Source organism: Phoxinus phoxinus, assembly GCF_949152265.1.
Source record: "Phoxinus phoxinus genome assembly, chromosome: 11".
NCBI classification, from domain to species: domain Eukaryota; kingdom Metazoa; phylum Chordata; class Actinopteri; order Cypriniformes; family Leuciscidae; genus Phoxinus; species Phoxinus phoxinus.
The window spans coordinates 28,114,204-28,129,985 of NC_136886.1; the positions used below are offsets into that span (position 1 = coordinate 28,114,204).

General features: G+C 41.1%; 2 protein-coding genes across 19 annotated transcripts in view; one reads left to right on the plus strand and one right to left on the minus strand.

Annotated features, from left to right (window-relative positions):
* Positions 1-14,060, minus strand: part of baz2ba (bromodomain adjacent to zinc finger domain, 2Ba) — a gene marked incomplete at its 3' end in the record, with an annotated part of 90,201 nt that extends 76,141 nt beyond the window's left edge. For 14 of the 16 annotated variants that reach the window (XM_079628195.1, XM_079628196.1, XM_079628209.1 and 11 more), the window contains exon 1: positions 13,791-14,060. Of the gene's footprint in view, positions 1-13,377; positions 13,733-13,790 lie in introns of those variants that run through there. The other 2 variants (XM_079628197.1, XM_079628202.1) reach the window with 2 other exon arrangements.
* The window catches only part of marchf7 (membrane-associated ring finger (C3HC4) 7), a 32,208-nt gene continuing 29,367 nt past the window's right edge, over positions 12,942-15,782 (plus strand). For 2 of the 3 annotated variants that reach the window (XM_079628216.1, XM_079628212.1), the window contains exon 1: positions 13,548-13,848. The gene's annotated coding sequence lies outside the window, so the exon portion shown is untranslated. Of the gene's footprint in view, positions 13,294-13,547; positions 13,849-15,782 lie in introns of those variants that run through there. The other variant, XM_079628215.1, reaches the window with a different exon arrangement.

Below are 15,782 nucleotides of genomic sequence, written 5' to 3' on the forward strand. Positions count from 1 at the left end.
AGAGAGAGAGAAAAGACAGAGAGAGAAGTGTTTTAATGGCACATTCGGTCACTAAACAGAAACAAAACCGAGATAAACTGCCCTAAATAAGACTTAATAAGCAGCTTGGCCCCAAAGGGAAAAGTCTACGGCAACAGGTTTCAGTTTTGTGGCTAGAGAAATACAGTGTTTACACCCAACCTGTGGCTGCCAATGGTTTTAACTAAGAAAAACACGCATACGTACACAAAGACACTGACAACCACTTTTCACAAGCCCACACACGAAAAAGCAAAAACACATGAATGTGTGAATGCTCATACACGCTCCTGGTTCCGTCTTTTTCCTGCTAAACCTGTTGGAATTACACCAAGGCTTTAAAACCCAGGGTGTGTGGGACAATTTTCCAAGCACACACACGGTCTTGTACAGAAAACCAGCCTGCTCCAGTTCTCACAGCATTTGTGTGCATTTCTCTCTGTTTGTGTGTGTGTGCGCTTAAGAATTATCAGGAACATCACAGCACCGAGACACAAAGGTGAAACAGACACACAAATCAGATTCGGTTTCCCAATCTCCTCAATCTGCACAGATAACAAGTTGCTCATACACACGCTGAGAAACAAACGGCACATGCACAAGGAGAAAGAAAGAAAAAAAAAAAGCTAAAACAAATTACTACCACAAACGAACAGCAGACACACTCAGCAGAGTAATCTGTGGCCGGGCAGTTAGTTCCTCTTTTTAGTTCTTTAAAACATTTCCATCTGGGCAGAGTTAGAAGTCTGGAAGAGTTTACCACTGTTTGCTACACACTGAACCAGGCTGTGACTGACAGCATCCACGCGTCAATCCAAATCTGACTCATCCGTCCACGGCGGAGCCGCTCCATCGCCGCAGTGACCAAGGACACGTGCGCCGTTAGAGTTGATGTCACGGGGGGGGTTCAGTCGTAATGACAGCTCAGAGAGACGAAGACTGAGATAATGGCGAGAACACTGGTGGGGTTGATCATTTTCTAGATGATACGTACAGCCTGATCATTAGAACAAGAACACGGCGCTACAGCAAACAAAGGCCGGAATGTGTGTGTAGTGGCGCGCTCTACGAGTGCTGAGCTCTCCCCAAACATCTTCATCCATCCTGAGGACCAGCTAATCAAAAACGTCTTGACGCTACATTTTTTTTTTATTGACTTGCCTAGGGGGAGGAATTTAGATGAAATGATAACGCACCCCCTTCGGATAGACTGCAAACTGTGCGCAGCTGTGAGGATGGTGTGCGAGGAGAAAAGACAGGAGGGAGGTTTTTTTTTTTCTTTTCTTTTTTGTTCTTTCTTCTCCAGGTTGATACTTCCTGACGGAGGAGCCCGTCCTTTAGGGAGCACCTTGCCACGACTGCAGACGTTTAGCTCCAACCCTTCAGAGAAACACAGGCAAGTCCCAACAATCTATCTCCCGTGGAATCGTCTCACCCGTCCAGTTTCAGGAAACTGATCCCTAAATAGAAGTGATTCATCTTTTTTCATACAATATGAGCACACACAGCACAAAGAGACTTCTCTTTCCTTTTCTCTCGCTTTCTCATCTCTTTCTTGCTCTCTCCCTCTCTTTGCTCTGTATGATTCAGTGTGGCTGCAGGGCAGAGTCTTTTATTGCTGTATTATGCCCAGCTGAAAGCTGACAAAATGGAATCTGTGTGTGAGTTCTGTGACTGGGAAAAAACAGCCTTGGACCAGATCTCTTTCACTCTGGTTGATAATCTTATTCTTTCATCATTAGGAATGCGGATTCTCCAGGACACAGTATCGAGTAAAGAATGGAAGAGAAAGAAAGATGAATACAGGAAAAAAAAGGAAAAAAACATGGCCATCCAGAGGGCAAAAAAGAAAAAAAATCCTCATACCTGGAAACACTTCCTCAAAAATGGCCACCAGACAATTAGCTCCATCTGAGAGAGAGGAGGGGGTGGGCTATAACTTAAACTGCCCACACTGGAGGTCATCACTCACACGCTAATGGAAGAACCGTGCTACACACACACACACACACAGAGTCCTCTCTCTCTCACACACACACACACACACACACACAAGGACACCGCAATCGTCTTTGAAAGGATTGCTAAACACTGCAGTAATTTCGCTTTACATTTGTGGTAAAAGTTCATCTGTGCAGAACACAGCAACTCGTGACAATAAGGCCAAATTAATATTCAACCCATTTCCTATCCTCGCTTTCCTTCACCTTTGAAGTCTGGTGGAAATGAAGACCAGATGGAAGCAAAAGGAAGAACAAGAGTGAGCAAAAGAGAGAGAAAAAACACTTGTGTGTCTCCACATGGAATGGAGCGCTTTTTAAACAAAGGTACAACATGTGGGAAAGTTTCTGAAGCTCTGCATCGCCAGACACGGCAGGAACAGAAAACATGTTTTAGGCACTCCCAGATACGAAAACAAACAAGCGAATGTGAAAATGATCAGAGGCGTTACTTTAGGTTAGCCTATAAGTGAAATGCTGTAAAATGCGTGCAAAATGCAAAGCCTTACAAGAGCTTTTGAGAGCATTCACTTAAAAGGTTTATTCACTAGTCAGTCAAAGGAATCTCACGATGGTGCATGTCGTGTTTCGAAATATTTCTCGTTAGTTGAGATGCCTCATGCACACACATTTAATGGTGTTTATGACGATATGACAAAGTCATAACTGCAGTATGTTAAAGGAACTAGTTGCATAACCTATTTTTTCTCTTAAGTTTATATACATTTTCTCTTAAGTTTACTTAAATACTAATTAGAAGAAATAGTAGATAGATAGACAGATAGACAGACAGACAGACAGACAGACAGACAGACAGACAGACAGACAGATAGACAGATAGACAGATAGACAGATAGATAGATAGATAGATAGATAGATAGATAGATAGATAGATAGATAGATAGATAGATAGATAGATAGATAGATAGACATGAGTGGCAAAGCAGGATCACAGCATAGTCAATATGGGAGATAACTAAAATATGCAAAGCATGCTGAGAAACCAAATAACATATAGAACTTAACTTATAGAACCTAGAAGACTAAAGCTGGGCTCAGACTATAGGAGTTTATACATTTTAACTGACTGTCTGTGACCCAGGACGCGTTTTTTTTCTCAGAATGTCGGGAGGGGTAAATCAGGCATTAATCATCCTGAAACTCCTGTAGACATCTGAGTCCGGCTTTATATACAACTATTAAAAGCTTACATGCTAGGGGTGTAATGGTTCTCGGTCAAAATAAATGCCTAAAACAGACAGACAGAGTTAGGCTAACGTATGTTTCTGTCGATCGGTGTTTAAACTAAACTCATTTAAGCCTTGACAATTAAAACACTCAAGAGCAAGAAGATGCGAATGAGAACTCGCGCGCGTGCTGTGAGAAAATCTGCATGCCGAAGCACGCACACGGAAAGTCACATCTCAGACTGCGTGCAAATATTACGTTCTCTTTCAAGTCTTGCGCTTGAACAGGAAAATTCACACAAAAATGATGTCAACATTCCCATCTTGGCGAGTATCCTAGCGAACATAGTAGGTTATGTCTTAAGTGATTGTAAACAGTCGAGAAAGACAACGCATGTGTACAGTTTTAGTGTACTGGATCCGTGCATTAAGTCTTAAAGTTCTAATATTCCTGCTGTCTGTGTTTTTGATGTTAATCAAACAACAGAAGACAAGGAAAACACTCACTGCTCTTGACTGAACAGCTGGAGTAACTTTTATAACGATTCGTCTTTATTTATACAGTGAAGATTTTTGCAATATTGTTTTACATTTGATTGCTTTATTACATTTGTGTACCTGAAAACTACTGATACCCGAAAAACCTGAAAAGCATTGTTTACTTTTGTGTATCGTTGCTCTATTGTATTTATTTGTGCTGTTGCTTGTAGTTTGATTGTTTGTTCTTATTTTAGTTTTATTTGACAGTAGACCTTTTTTCCTTAAACATAGCACATACCGAACCGTACTGAAACCCTTAAACCGTAATAAAAACCGACCCGTGAGTAATATGAACCATTACACCCTTATTACATACATCCATTGATGCTTGTGTGGAGGCAACATATGGCACTACGAACTAATACAAACATTTGTGTAAATTTAGTTATTATTTTGTCTAGTGGAATCTATCTGGGAAATCATTTTTATTATCTCTCTTATTATTTTCAAGATATTTATCTAAAAAAAAAAAAGTACAGTATAGAACACTTAACAGTATAATACTGAATCTAACCTGTTACATTTTGATAAACCACAAAGAGACAGTGAGACTCTGTAATCTTAACAGTGTCTAAATAGCATTGTAATAAACTCTTTAAGGCCACTATGTATCAAGCATAGTATACTAATACTGGCATAATACCACCAATTCAAAAAACAAAGATAACAGCCATACATGATGTGACCATATTATTTGAACAACATGTACCCTAATTGAGGGTCCTGAACAATAACACTGGCAGTCAAAAGTAGCCGATCACAGATTAAACGCTGTCCGAGAATTAAGTTAAGCGCGAAAGAACGCAAAGCAGCAGAATACCGTGTAATCAAACAGGCCTTGAGATTTCTCTGCGTGAAGGTCAATCCCGCTGCCTATGCAGCTGTCACGCCTTCCTCTCAAACACACGCACACATATGAAGAAACACACTGACACACACAAACCAACCAGATAGTCATCTATCATCGCTAAGCTCAACACACCCAACATGAAAGCTCTTGCCAGCAACCTAACATCAATCCAGTGAAGAAGTAGCAATGACAAAAATGCCTGCCTTTTTTAACGGATATAAAATATGTTTCTAAGAAATATTACAATATATTATGAACGGTAGCATGATGCAACTTGGTCTGAAGCAGTATGCTGAGAAAGGTGATCAGTGTTGTTGATAGCAGGTTGGCTCATGGCAATACAGTAGTATAGAAGCCCAGTACACTGTCCTGGTAAATCTTCCGCCATCCTCATGTTAACAAAGCTCAGTGACGTTCTTTCTTCTGTGGAACATAAAATATATATTCTTATGGTTTAGTCATGGATTAGAATCCAAAGTTTAACTATCATGGAGTGAATGTTTAGGCTATCATTTACACATGTTTTTAAGTCTTGTCAGTTTATTAATTTAATCATAAACTCGGAACTTGTGCACTTGTTTTCTGTGCGCGCACATAGAGCTGCGCAGACAGCACGCAAACACTGAATTCAGATCACTTTTACGTCTTTTTGTGCTTGAATGGACAAATACATGTCAAAATGCCTGTCTTGGTGAGTATGCTTAAAAAAGTAAAAAATTGCTTATTGATTAGTTCACTTTACAAAAAAAAAATCCTGATAATTTACTCACCCCCATGTCATCCAAGATGTCCATGTCTTTCTTTCTTCAGTCGAAAAGAAATTAAGGTTTTTGAGGAAAACATTCCAGGATTTTTCTCCATATATTGGACTTCTATGGCAACCAACGGTTTGAAGGTTCAAATGTCAGTCACAATGCAGCTTCAAAGGCTCGCCACGATCCCAGATGAGAAATAAGGGTCTTATCCAGCGAAACGATTGGTCATTTTCTAAAAAATAAAAATGATATACTTTTAACCACAAATGCCCGTTGTGTACCATTGCTGAGATGCGCCATGCATTGCGTCATCACGTTGGAAAGGTCACGCTTACGCGTCACGTCATCTGTCTAAGTTCTTTGTCTGTGTACTCCGGTTCAAAAAGGTAGGGAAGGGCGAAAAACTCCATCTCATTTTCTCCTCCAACTCCAAAATCGTCTGACATCTTTGTTTTAATTCATTGTTATTATTTTTTATTTTTCGTGACCTTTCCAACGTGATGACGTAATACGTAGCGCATCTCAGAGATGGTACAAGACACGCATTTGTGGTTAAAAAAGTATATATTTGTTAGTTTTTTTAGAAAATGACCAATCGTTTCGCTAGAAAAGACACTTAGTTTTCGACTGGGATCGTGTAGAGACTTTGGAGCTGCATTTTGAAGCTTAATTTCTTTTCGACTGAAGAAAGAAAGACATGGACGACATCTTGGATGACATGGGGGTGAGTAAATTATCAGGACTTTTTTATTTGAAATTGAACTAATCCTTTAAGTGAATGTAAACATCTGAGAATTAAAATGGAAGCGTATTATTATATTAGATCCGTGCATTAGGTAACGGATAAAGTGACAGACGCCTAGTATACCTGCTGTCTTCTATGTCAATAGTGTTAATCAAACAACAAAAGAGAAAGAGAAAATCACCTTTTGTAGCATTAACAAAAATTCATTATATTTAATTTTTATCCTATTATTGTTACCTGAAAAACATAAAGCACTGTTTGCTTCATTTGTATCTTTGTTCTATTGAAATTTAACTATGCTTGTAATTTGTTTATCAAAAATTGTTAAGCAAAATCACCCCAATCATTCTAGAGTATGATTAATTTGTTCAATATAAAGCCATTCAAGTCATCTGGTGAAATTCATATCGCAATCACAGAAAAACAAAATATCACAAACAATGTCAGTTTTTCCCAATATTGTGCAGCCCTATAGTATTGGCTGGTGTTTGGATGTTTAGACAAATGGCAAGTTGAGCACGTGGAGGTCGGTTGTGCCTGTAGTGTTAGTTATGGTGGTGTTGTTGTAGTGGTGCTGGGTCGTTGGTGCTTTGCTAATTGTGTACTGTTGGCTTGTGGTGGTTTTTTGAACGTTCACTCAAGCAGTGTGTTGAGCTGTTGCAGTGGGTCATCGGGTCTGGTGTTGAGCTGTTGTGTTACAGGATGGGGGGGGGGGGGGGTGTTCAGTCAAGTTTCATGTTGGTCTTGTGTTGAGTCACCTGTTGGTGGGTTGGGCTGGGTCATGCAGTGGTCTATTGGGTGTGCAGTGTTGGGTGTTGCTACTGCTATGTTCAGTTAAGTCAAGTGCATATTGAGGTGTTGTGTTGGATCATCTGGTGGCAGTTTGGGCTGTAATGTTGGACAATGGTTGTGTGTTGAGCTGTAGTATTACGTTTGTGTGGTGTTTTGTGTATATTGAGTGGTCTATTTTGCTTCATCTGGTAGCATGTTTAGATGTACTGTTGTCTTGAGCTAAAGTTTTGGTTCGTGTGGTGGTTTGTAAGCGTGTAGTTTTGGGTTATGGTGGTGCACTGATGTTCAGTCAAGTGGCATTTTGAAGTGATGTGTTGGACCTGTAATGTTGGGTTAAGGTAGTGTGTTGAGCTGTAGTATGAAGTTGGGTGGTGGTTGAGATATGTTATTCGGATGTTCAGTGGCGTGTTGAGCTGGTCTGTTGGGGTTTAGTGGTGTTTTGAGCAGTTGTGTTGGGTTGTGTGTTGGGCTTTAACGTTGAAGTCAAGGTGATGGCTGAATAAGATGACTGAAGGAAGTGGAGATGAGCTCTAGACTGAATGCATTGTTTTCATGAAAGATGCTGTTGCTCCTGCTGCACGCTTAAATTAGCTGGCAGTGTTTGGATTACACCAGGGAGCTCTCACACAGGATTTATTCTAGCCTGCAGGAGCAAAGGATATTTCCATCTCTGCACACACACACACATAGATGCACAGTCACCCGTATGCGTGTAGCCTACACACACACACACTAAGACACACTCAGATAAAACCCTAAGAGCACAAAACAAGGCTTTTGGTTACGAAGGTGCTCACACACACAGAGCGTGGTCAAATAAGGATGCACTGCTCACTCTACCATTCATTTAATCCTTCGCCCCAGAATGTGTTCATATGATCCTCTGCCATCGGAACACACATACAGATATACTTCCACGCAATAATACACACTAACACTTGAAGGACTCAACAAGAGGCTCTTCATGGCCTCCGGATCAGGCTTCTTCTAGTGCTATTGCCAAGTTTACAGACTACTCATATTACAGACGGGTTTCACAGCTTTCTATCCATCTAACAGAGATAACAGAGATAGAAACTGAGAGAAAGAGAGAGCCAGTGCAGTGTTTTTCCTCTCATTTTGCGTGTCATGTCAAATAACCACACCGCAGTCTGTTTCACTGAACAATCTGATGACACAAACACTCTTTCGCTACCTAAACAACCTGCAGTCCTTAACCTTATCTCTTTACATGATTACATTATTTAAACAAAGAATCGCCCGTCCGTTCCAGCCTTAAACAAAGCAGCCTCAGCCTAATTTCTAATGACTGAGACAGACGCCCCCCCTCAAAACACACACGCACACACATTTGTTGCGGGTCGGTGAGCATGAGGCCTGCTGAAGCGCCTAATCCCACGTCTGTAGACTCCAGGAACACACCACGATGCACCTTCAAGCGAACGCAGATTAGAACCCTTAATCCAGCTCTCTCAATCTGGAGATCTTTTTATAAAACCTCGCAGCTAATCCAACAGAGGTTTGTTTACTGTTCAAGACCTAGTTTAACCCAGGCTACATTATTTTACAAAAAAAAAAAAACCTTTACTTGGCGTGTCATGTCAGGGTTAAATAGCTGGTGTCACCCACTAAACTGCTCTATTAACCATAATTCTGCAAAGAATTGTTGTAAGAGATCAAAAAAATCTTACATTAAAATGTGAGAGCAAGCAACTTAACACAAAACAAAAAGGGCTTCGGTTTCCAAAAGTACATTACGCTGTCAGCTAAAACGGTTCTATTTTCAATCCTTTTTCTGTCTCTCTGTCTCCATCTCATCCCTGTCATTTCGTGGGCCTTTCTGCGCAAATTAAAAATTTAGAAATTCTTGCTGTGCCGAGGTGCTCTTTGCCAGCGCAGCTAAAATGAAAAGGCTTTGTGGTGGCAGTGACCAGATTTTAAATGCAGCGAGATCAATAAATAAGAGGGGGCTGCTTGAGCACAATCTCTGAATGTCTTTGAGTGTGTATGTGTGTGAGGGTCAAATACTGCATGTCCTGCAGTCAGCTGTCACAGTGCAGTAGATTCTCTCCCATCCCACAGCTCTCGCCAAATCCCACCAAGCCTCCCTTTTGCCCTCTCCCACAAGAGGAGCATCATTCCTGCCATTCCTGAAATCTTGGCTATTTCTACTCTGGATGCAAATATAGCGATAAGCACTAGAACAAATAGGCCAAACTACTGGCATTTCAAACACGGGCTCCATTATCTCAGCAGGGGGACTGGAGCGCCGCAGTGGCAACCCACGGCACAGGCGACATGACAGTCTCCTGGAGGGCAAACAACACCGGAGACACAAGCAGCGCGGGGTGGAAAAAACAGCCCTCATCTCTCCAGAATACTCCTCTGCTCGGAATCACTAATGCACTCAACCCCTCATTGAGGAGCTGAAAGAGATAGAAAGAAAAAGAGAGGGGGGGGGGGGGATGGAAAGCAGAACAACAGAAAGGTTTCAGAATGACGACCTTCAGGTGTCGAGCATGAGATCGGCTTCGATGATTAACAGCAGAACATGGAGACGCTGGCGGAAAGATACACACGTATTCTGAGCGTACACTTCCCGAAGCTTAATTCCTTGCTATGAAGTTACAGCAAAGGAGATTTTTCTTTCTCAAGTCTCAATACGAAGCCTTTCTTGAGGGAAAAATCAACCCTTTCACCTTGTCAGTGAAAAACAAGCGCTCAGACAGCCCAACAAAAATAACCTTGAGTTTCATCAGGGATATTCTCACATTGAATGATAAACAGAGGCCCGAGGGACGCTGAACCAAAAAGCAGCTAATTGCCTGCCTCTGAAATTCGGCCCCTGTGTCCTCTCTGTGTTTATCTGAAAACAGAGTCAGTTTGGTGTGACCCGCTTCAGCTGCTGGTAGAAAAGCTCATTCATTTAACTGTCCGCAGAAATGCGAATCTCCGGCTCGTTACCACGGACTGGCAGGCTAAAGGTAAAGAAGATCATGTTTGCGACACAATTATCAAGTCTGCTGCGACCGACTTGCGCTTCTGCTGACACAAACAGTTGTCTCCCGAACGCTAATGTTCACGCTAAACTGCAACCCACATAACCTGCTATTATCTAAGAGCCAACTATTGAGAGGAAATTCTACAATCAAAGCTGTTTGCTAACGACTAAATAAATCATTAGCCAAGTAAGGCAAGATAGAGATGCACTTATCCATGATAGCGTTTAGCGTCATGCCAACTGTTGTCTCACCAAGCAGCACGGGGAAGAATATCTGTCAGTGTTTACAAGGTGATTTGCCAAGTCGTTATGAGTGCAAGGACGCAACCTGCTCTGAAAACAAATTCAGCGCTGACCTTCCGGCATCGAGTGTATTCAGGGCTGATTCATTTGGCAGTTACTGGCCACACACACGGCACACCACAGCTTGTATAATCAAGCCTGTGCTTGAGTTTGAGCTCTTTAAATGACAGGTGTTATGATCAGGTGAGAACTTCTCGCTGCCTTGGACTTTTATGGGACGGTTAAATCAACTAACAATCGAGACCGAGCTTTCCAAAGTTCATCCAAATCAATTTCAACATTAACACGGCAATGATTGATGCGGGATTAAAAAACAAATCAATGGGTTCCACTGAAGATGCTGCAAATAATTTGTCCGCATCCAGATTGACGCTGGGGGATGTTTACTTCTGCTTTTGTTCGTCTTCCTTCTTATTTTGATTGAACACTGGCCACCTTGCCCTGATTTTTGTGCCAGTGCGAGAACTTATAGGTACACCAGTTTAAGTCCGCCACAGACTAAACTTTATTTAAAATAATATATATATATAATAGTTATAGTTATTTAAATCATAGCAAAAGTTTTTAATAATTAATTGTGTTCTACATTGTGTGTAAGTACAGAAAGAAAGAAAAAGTAAAAAAAATATATACATGTTCATTTACCAAACAGAATCCAGGCTTGAATAATTCTCTGAAAGGTTATAAAGTAAGTTGTTAAAGTGAAAAGCACAATGTTACACACTGCAGTTGACTATAATATCATCTAATCCAATAATATGTAGAATGAAACCCCATAGAGCCATTTCGACTATGAGACGCGCCAGGGCTGTGCGCGTTAACTGCTCTCCAGTCATTCATACGTATCAGCATGAGAGGAATTTCCAATAAATTCAAATCATCTTTAAATGAACCGCACTGATCAGTGCCCGGTTTCCGAGGAAGTGTGATTATAAACTCAAACCCATGTGCATTTGGGATTGTCTGCGCTAAACTTGTACTGGATTCGACAGATTCTTCACCAGAGACCCATTTCCTACAGCCCACATTTCTCATAATCAGCTCATTACACTACAAACATTTGTTGTTGTGCGAACAACAAAGACATGCAAACAGAGCTTAAACAAGATCCGTCTAAAGATCGCAAATTAAACTAATTCCTAGATATGAACATCTTCTCACAGGCCTAACCCATATCCTGTCGGGAAAACAACAAACATCCTGGGCAGAAACGTGTGGCTGACACTCTAACCCTGAGCAAAGTTCATTTTTTTCCTCTTCGCAGCCACAGACATCTAGGGGTCTGGGTGTGCTTGAGAGAGCACAGTGTGAGATCCCTTCAAACCCCAACAGCACAAACAGGCCCTGACAGATTTGCTCTCCCTAATTCGTGGTAAGAAAAACAGCACAAGTATAAAAGAGATCTTCTATGTGCTCTGAATAAGCACAAACACACTCGCAACGAAAGGAAAAAAAAGCATACAACAATAGTCATTTCTAATGGAAGAAGAGAGTGGGTGAGACTGTTCCGTTTCAATTCACTGATACCGCTAATGGCTTCTTAGCGGTTCCATGAAATCAAGCAGCTGTCAAGGCGATGCATCGGGAACAGGGAGGAAGAGGCGGCATTCCCACAAGAGAAAAGCATCACGTCAGGATGTTTGGCTAAACATCTGCTCCCCTGCTCTCATGGCTTTAGCAGCAGCACATACTCAGACAAAGAGATGGGAGGTGGAAACACTGACTTCTCCATTTGAGGCATTCTGTAAAAACAACAGCCTGCTCCATGCATAATGACTAGGGCACTGGGCTAGATGAGACAGAGCCCTACTGATACAAAACAGACAGTCCAGCCATTTAACCAGCTTATGGCGAGCCTGAGGGTTTTGCATCGCTGACCGCTAATTGTAAAAAGTTCATGACATGCATAACAGAAACTTTTAAATATGTAGCCTAACCCTTTCTTTTTGAAGCTGAAGTGGACTGTTCATTCACAAACCACAACTAATTTATTGAGGTAAAACTATCATTACTTCTTACACATTAGGAGGTCAACTGTAAAGTAAAACTCTGTAGCCTATGTGTGAGCCTACGTGCACAAATAAAACATAGCCTATAGGCTATGCTGTAAAAAGTAGCTACATATGCATAAGATAGTAACTAGAACATAAGTCTTCTAAATGAGGAAATGATTATTCAGTGAGACCATAATTATTAACCTTGCGAGCTATAAATGAATGTGACGAACTCAAATAGGTCTGATTTCCTAATTCAGAAAGGATCAGAATTCGATTAAGGTCATTCCTCTGAAATGGATGTGAAACCTCAGTTACTGATTCATCATTTACAACATATTCTTAAGTAACAAAATCCCCTAATGGAAATTCTGAAATTTCAAAACTGTGAGGTTCATTGTAAAATATCTCAATTTGAAACAAAGAAAAAAAGACAATAAACAGTTCACCTCACTAAATGACATCATTACATGCTGATGTCATTCATTCCACCTGTAAACACCGAATCATTAAACATCGCGTATAATTCTCAAGACCTCATCAAATGTTTGTTTTTATTCACCCAGAGTCGTTCCAACACCAAACCTACCCTAAAAACAGAGTTTTACAGCAATGTCAATCGAGATAACAAATTCGACGCCTTCTGTGCAAAACATCACATTTTACTTAAACTTCACATGACGTCACCGCTACCACATAAGACATTTCTAAACTTTCTGCCTGTAACGACATGTGCAGGTCGAGTCCTAAGATTACACAGATCCGCCAGTTAAAATTAACCAAGATGGCGTGAGGCTTGTTGTTTAGAGGGCAGAAAAAATGGAGGATATTGTAATATACACAAAGGGATAAATTTCAACAACTCGGCCAGGCGGCAGCTGCTGCTCTTTAAGGAAGCAACAAAGATAAGAGCAACGCGAAGCTCCAACTCAACACCAGCGACCCACTCCGACTAAGCAGGCGATTTTCTCGTCGAAAACACATAACTATGTGCTTTTAACGATTTATATCAAAAGGAATTGTAAAGTAAATGCTTTATAGTGTTGTTTAAATGAAGAGCTGTTAGCTTTTGCCATCATCTGAGAGACGGACATTAAACAGACCAAAGGTAGCTTCAGCTCCTCCAAGTGACTCTCCCGCATCGCCCTTTTGAAATAAGCCCTCTAAAAACAAATATAGCATTTTTACGTACCCAAATGAACGATGTGAAACCGTTTGCTCCTTTGAAACATGTTTGGATACATTCAGGAGTGTTTACAAATAGTTTACATTTAAAAAACGTAACAGTTAAAGCGCACGCGAGGGGGCACAAAGGCAGATTCCTATTATGAAGTCACAACCCCCGCGCGCAACATTGTGTCCACTCGTAAAGTTTTGCTATATTCGCAGTCGTATCGGAATATTTCTCTAGATCGGCTCCTCTCGACAACGCCGTTGATACGGTTTCGACAAGTTTTGCGCTTTTTACGCTGAAGGGACCCGCGTAGCCAACCTAAAGAAACTATCGAGTTAGCAACCCTCGCTAAGAAATCAAGCCAGCCAGCGACACAACATTGATTCTCCAATGAAATAACTGATCCAGCTCTCAATAAATTCAAAACTTACCCTTACTTTTGACACTTCGCGTAATTCCGTCTCGATCGGGTTCGAAGTATCACTTCAGGTAACGCTCTTTGTTTTCCTTTTTCGATTTGCTTTTGGAAGAGGCCAGTGTAGCAGGAGATGATGAAGAAGGGAATTGGGCAGTAATTGAGTCTCGGTGTGTGTGAGTGAGTGAGTGACTGCGTGTGTGAGTGTGTTTGTGTGTGTGTGTTAGTTACGAACAGCAGATTGAAGGAGAGTCCTTTCAAGGTTTATTCTGCCTCACTTCAAGGAATCAAAGTGACGTCAGCGGACAATAATTAAACGATAAAACTTTTATTCACTGCGAATAGGCAAAAGTATAGTGTCCGAAATATGCACGTTGCGCGCTGTTTTTTCAGCATCGACTATTTCTAAAACATCTGTCAATGACATAGATCCGAAAACGCTGTAAGGCTGTGGTTTTTTTTTTTAAGGTTGTCATCTTTTTTTCTTCTTCTGACGATTTCAGAAGTGTTATCTGTTCATAGTAATTGGTATTATTAATTGACTATTTACATAATGGCTGAGCATTGTTTTGAATTTGCCTGGTGGTGGTGGTGGTGGTGGTGGTGGTGGTGGTGGAGGGGGGGGGATGTCATTTGTAATCAAGTTATATCATCATTTATCAAAATTGGCACATAGTGTGTAAAAGTTCAAAGCAGCACATGTTAATGAGATTGTGCTTTCAAATGAATTTGAAGACATTATAAGTACAATAGCAGTGGAAATCTGATAATATGGTGTCCAGTGAATTGGAAATTTAATTCTAAGATTGGTTACTTGTCATTCAAAAGCTTGTCAGATAAACCGCAAGACAGCGACGCATGATCAAACTTGATTGCATTTGTCTCCAGTTACCTCAATAGCTAAATTCAGGGATTATGGATTAACCCAGCTAATCTGACCCTATTTCCCCTCAAATCATCAGGGGAGTGAGACAAGGTGATAACGCTCCGATTTGACAACAGAATTTCCGTAATCCAAAAGATAGTGGCATCGTATGAGCTGATGTCGTCTCGCGTTGAAAGGAGGAAAAAAAGAGGATCTGCCCCCGTGACGCTCAGGAGGAACAGAAAATAAAAGGCAGAATAATTGGAATGGTTACTTTTAGGATGACGCTCATTGATCTCTCATTTGAATTACACTTGCGGGCAAAGCGAGAGGCGGCAGAATGGCCCTTTGCAGCGGGAGCCGAGCTGGGCACCACGAGGCAGACAGCCATCTGTGCCTAATTGTGTGCTTTTTCTCCCTGCCGCTGCACTCACAATCAGCAACAGGCTGAGGGGGGCCCTCTGACCTAGACTGGGACGGGGGGTGGCATGGGGTGAGGGATGAAGGGGGTGGGAGATTATTTCATTGAGCAAGAAAACAACAACAGGGGGGGGGGGGCAAGGAGGGACACGCTGCCACTCCTTAGTGGGAGAGGGACTAGAGGAGGAGGAGGGGAGAGAGGGGCAACTCTTTCGGGAGTTTAGCTTCACGCTTCAGATTATGCCTGACTTGCGTGCGTCTCATTCTTGGTTTTACTTAGAATGAGACGGTTCCAGAAATCTCTTTTTAGCTGTAAAGCTGCTTTTCTAAATGAGAAGATTCATACCAAAACATAAACGTGTAATCATATTAAGTTTAATGCATATTTATTTATTTAAATATTTATATTTTATGTAATTATTTTTTCTCTTTTTAGTATCTAGGTGATAAACATGTAAAAAAACATTTAAAAAAAAAACATGTTTACACACATAACATCTCCACACTCTGGTGAGTGTTGCAAAACAGTCAGGCACATTTGAATAATTTAAGCTTACTCTGTATTTAGAAATTACTAGTGTTATAGTCATGTAACTACAACTGCTGTGCTAATTCCGATTATAATAGGAGACCGTTTGTGACTTTATCGCTAAGTACCGCTGCTGCTGTCATTTTAATGTGCATGTAATGAAACTATATTTGAAATTGTTCAAAGGAGAGCCA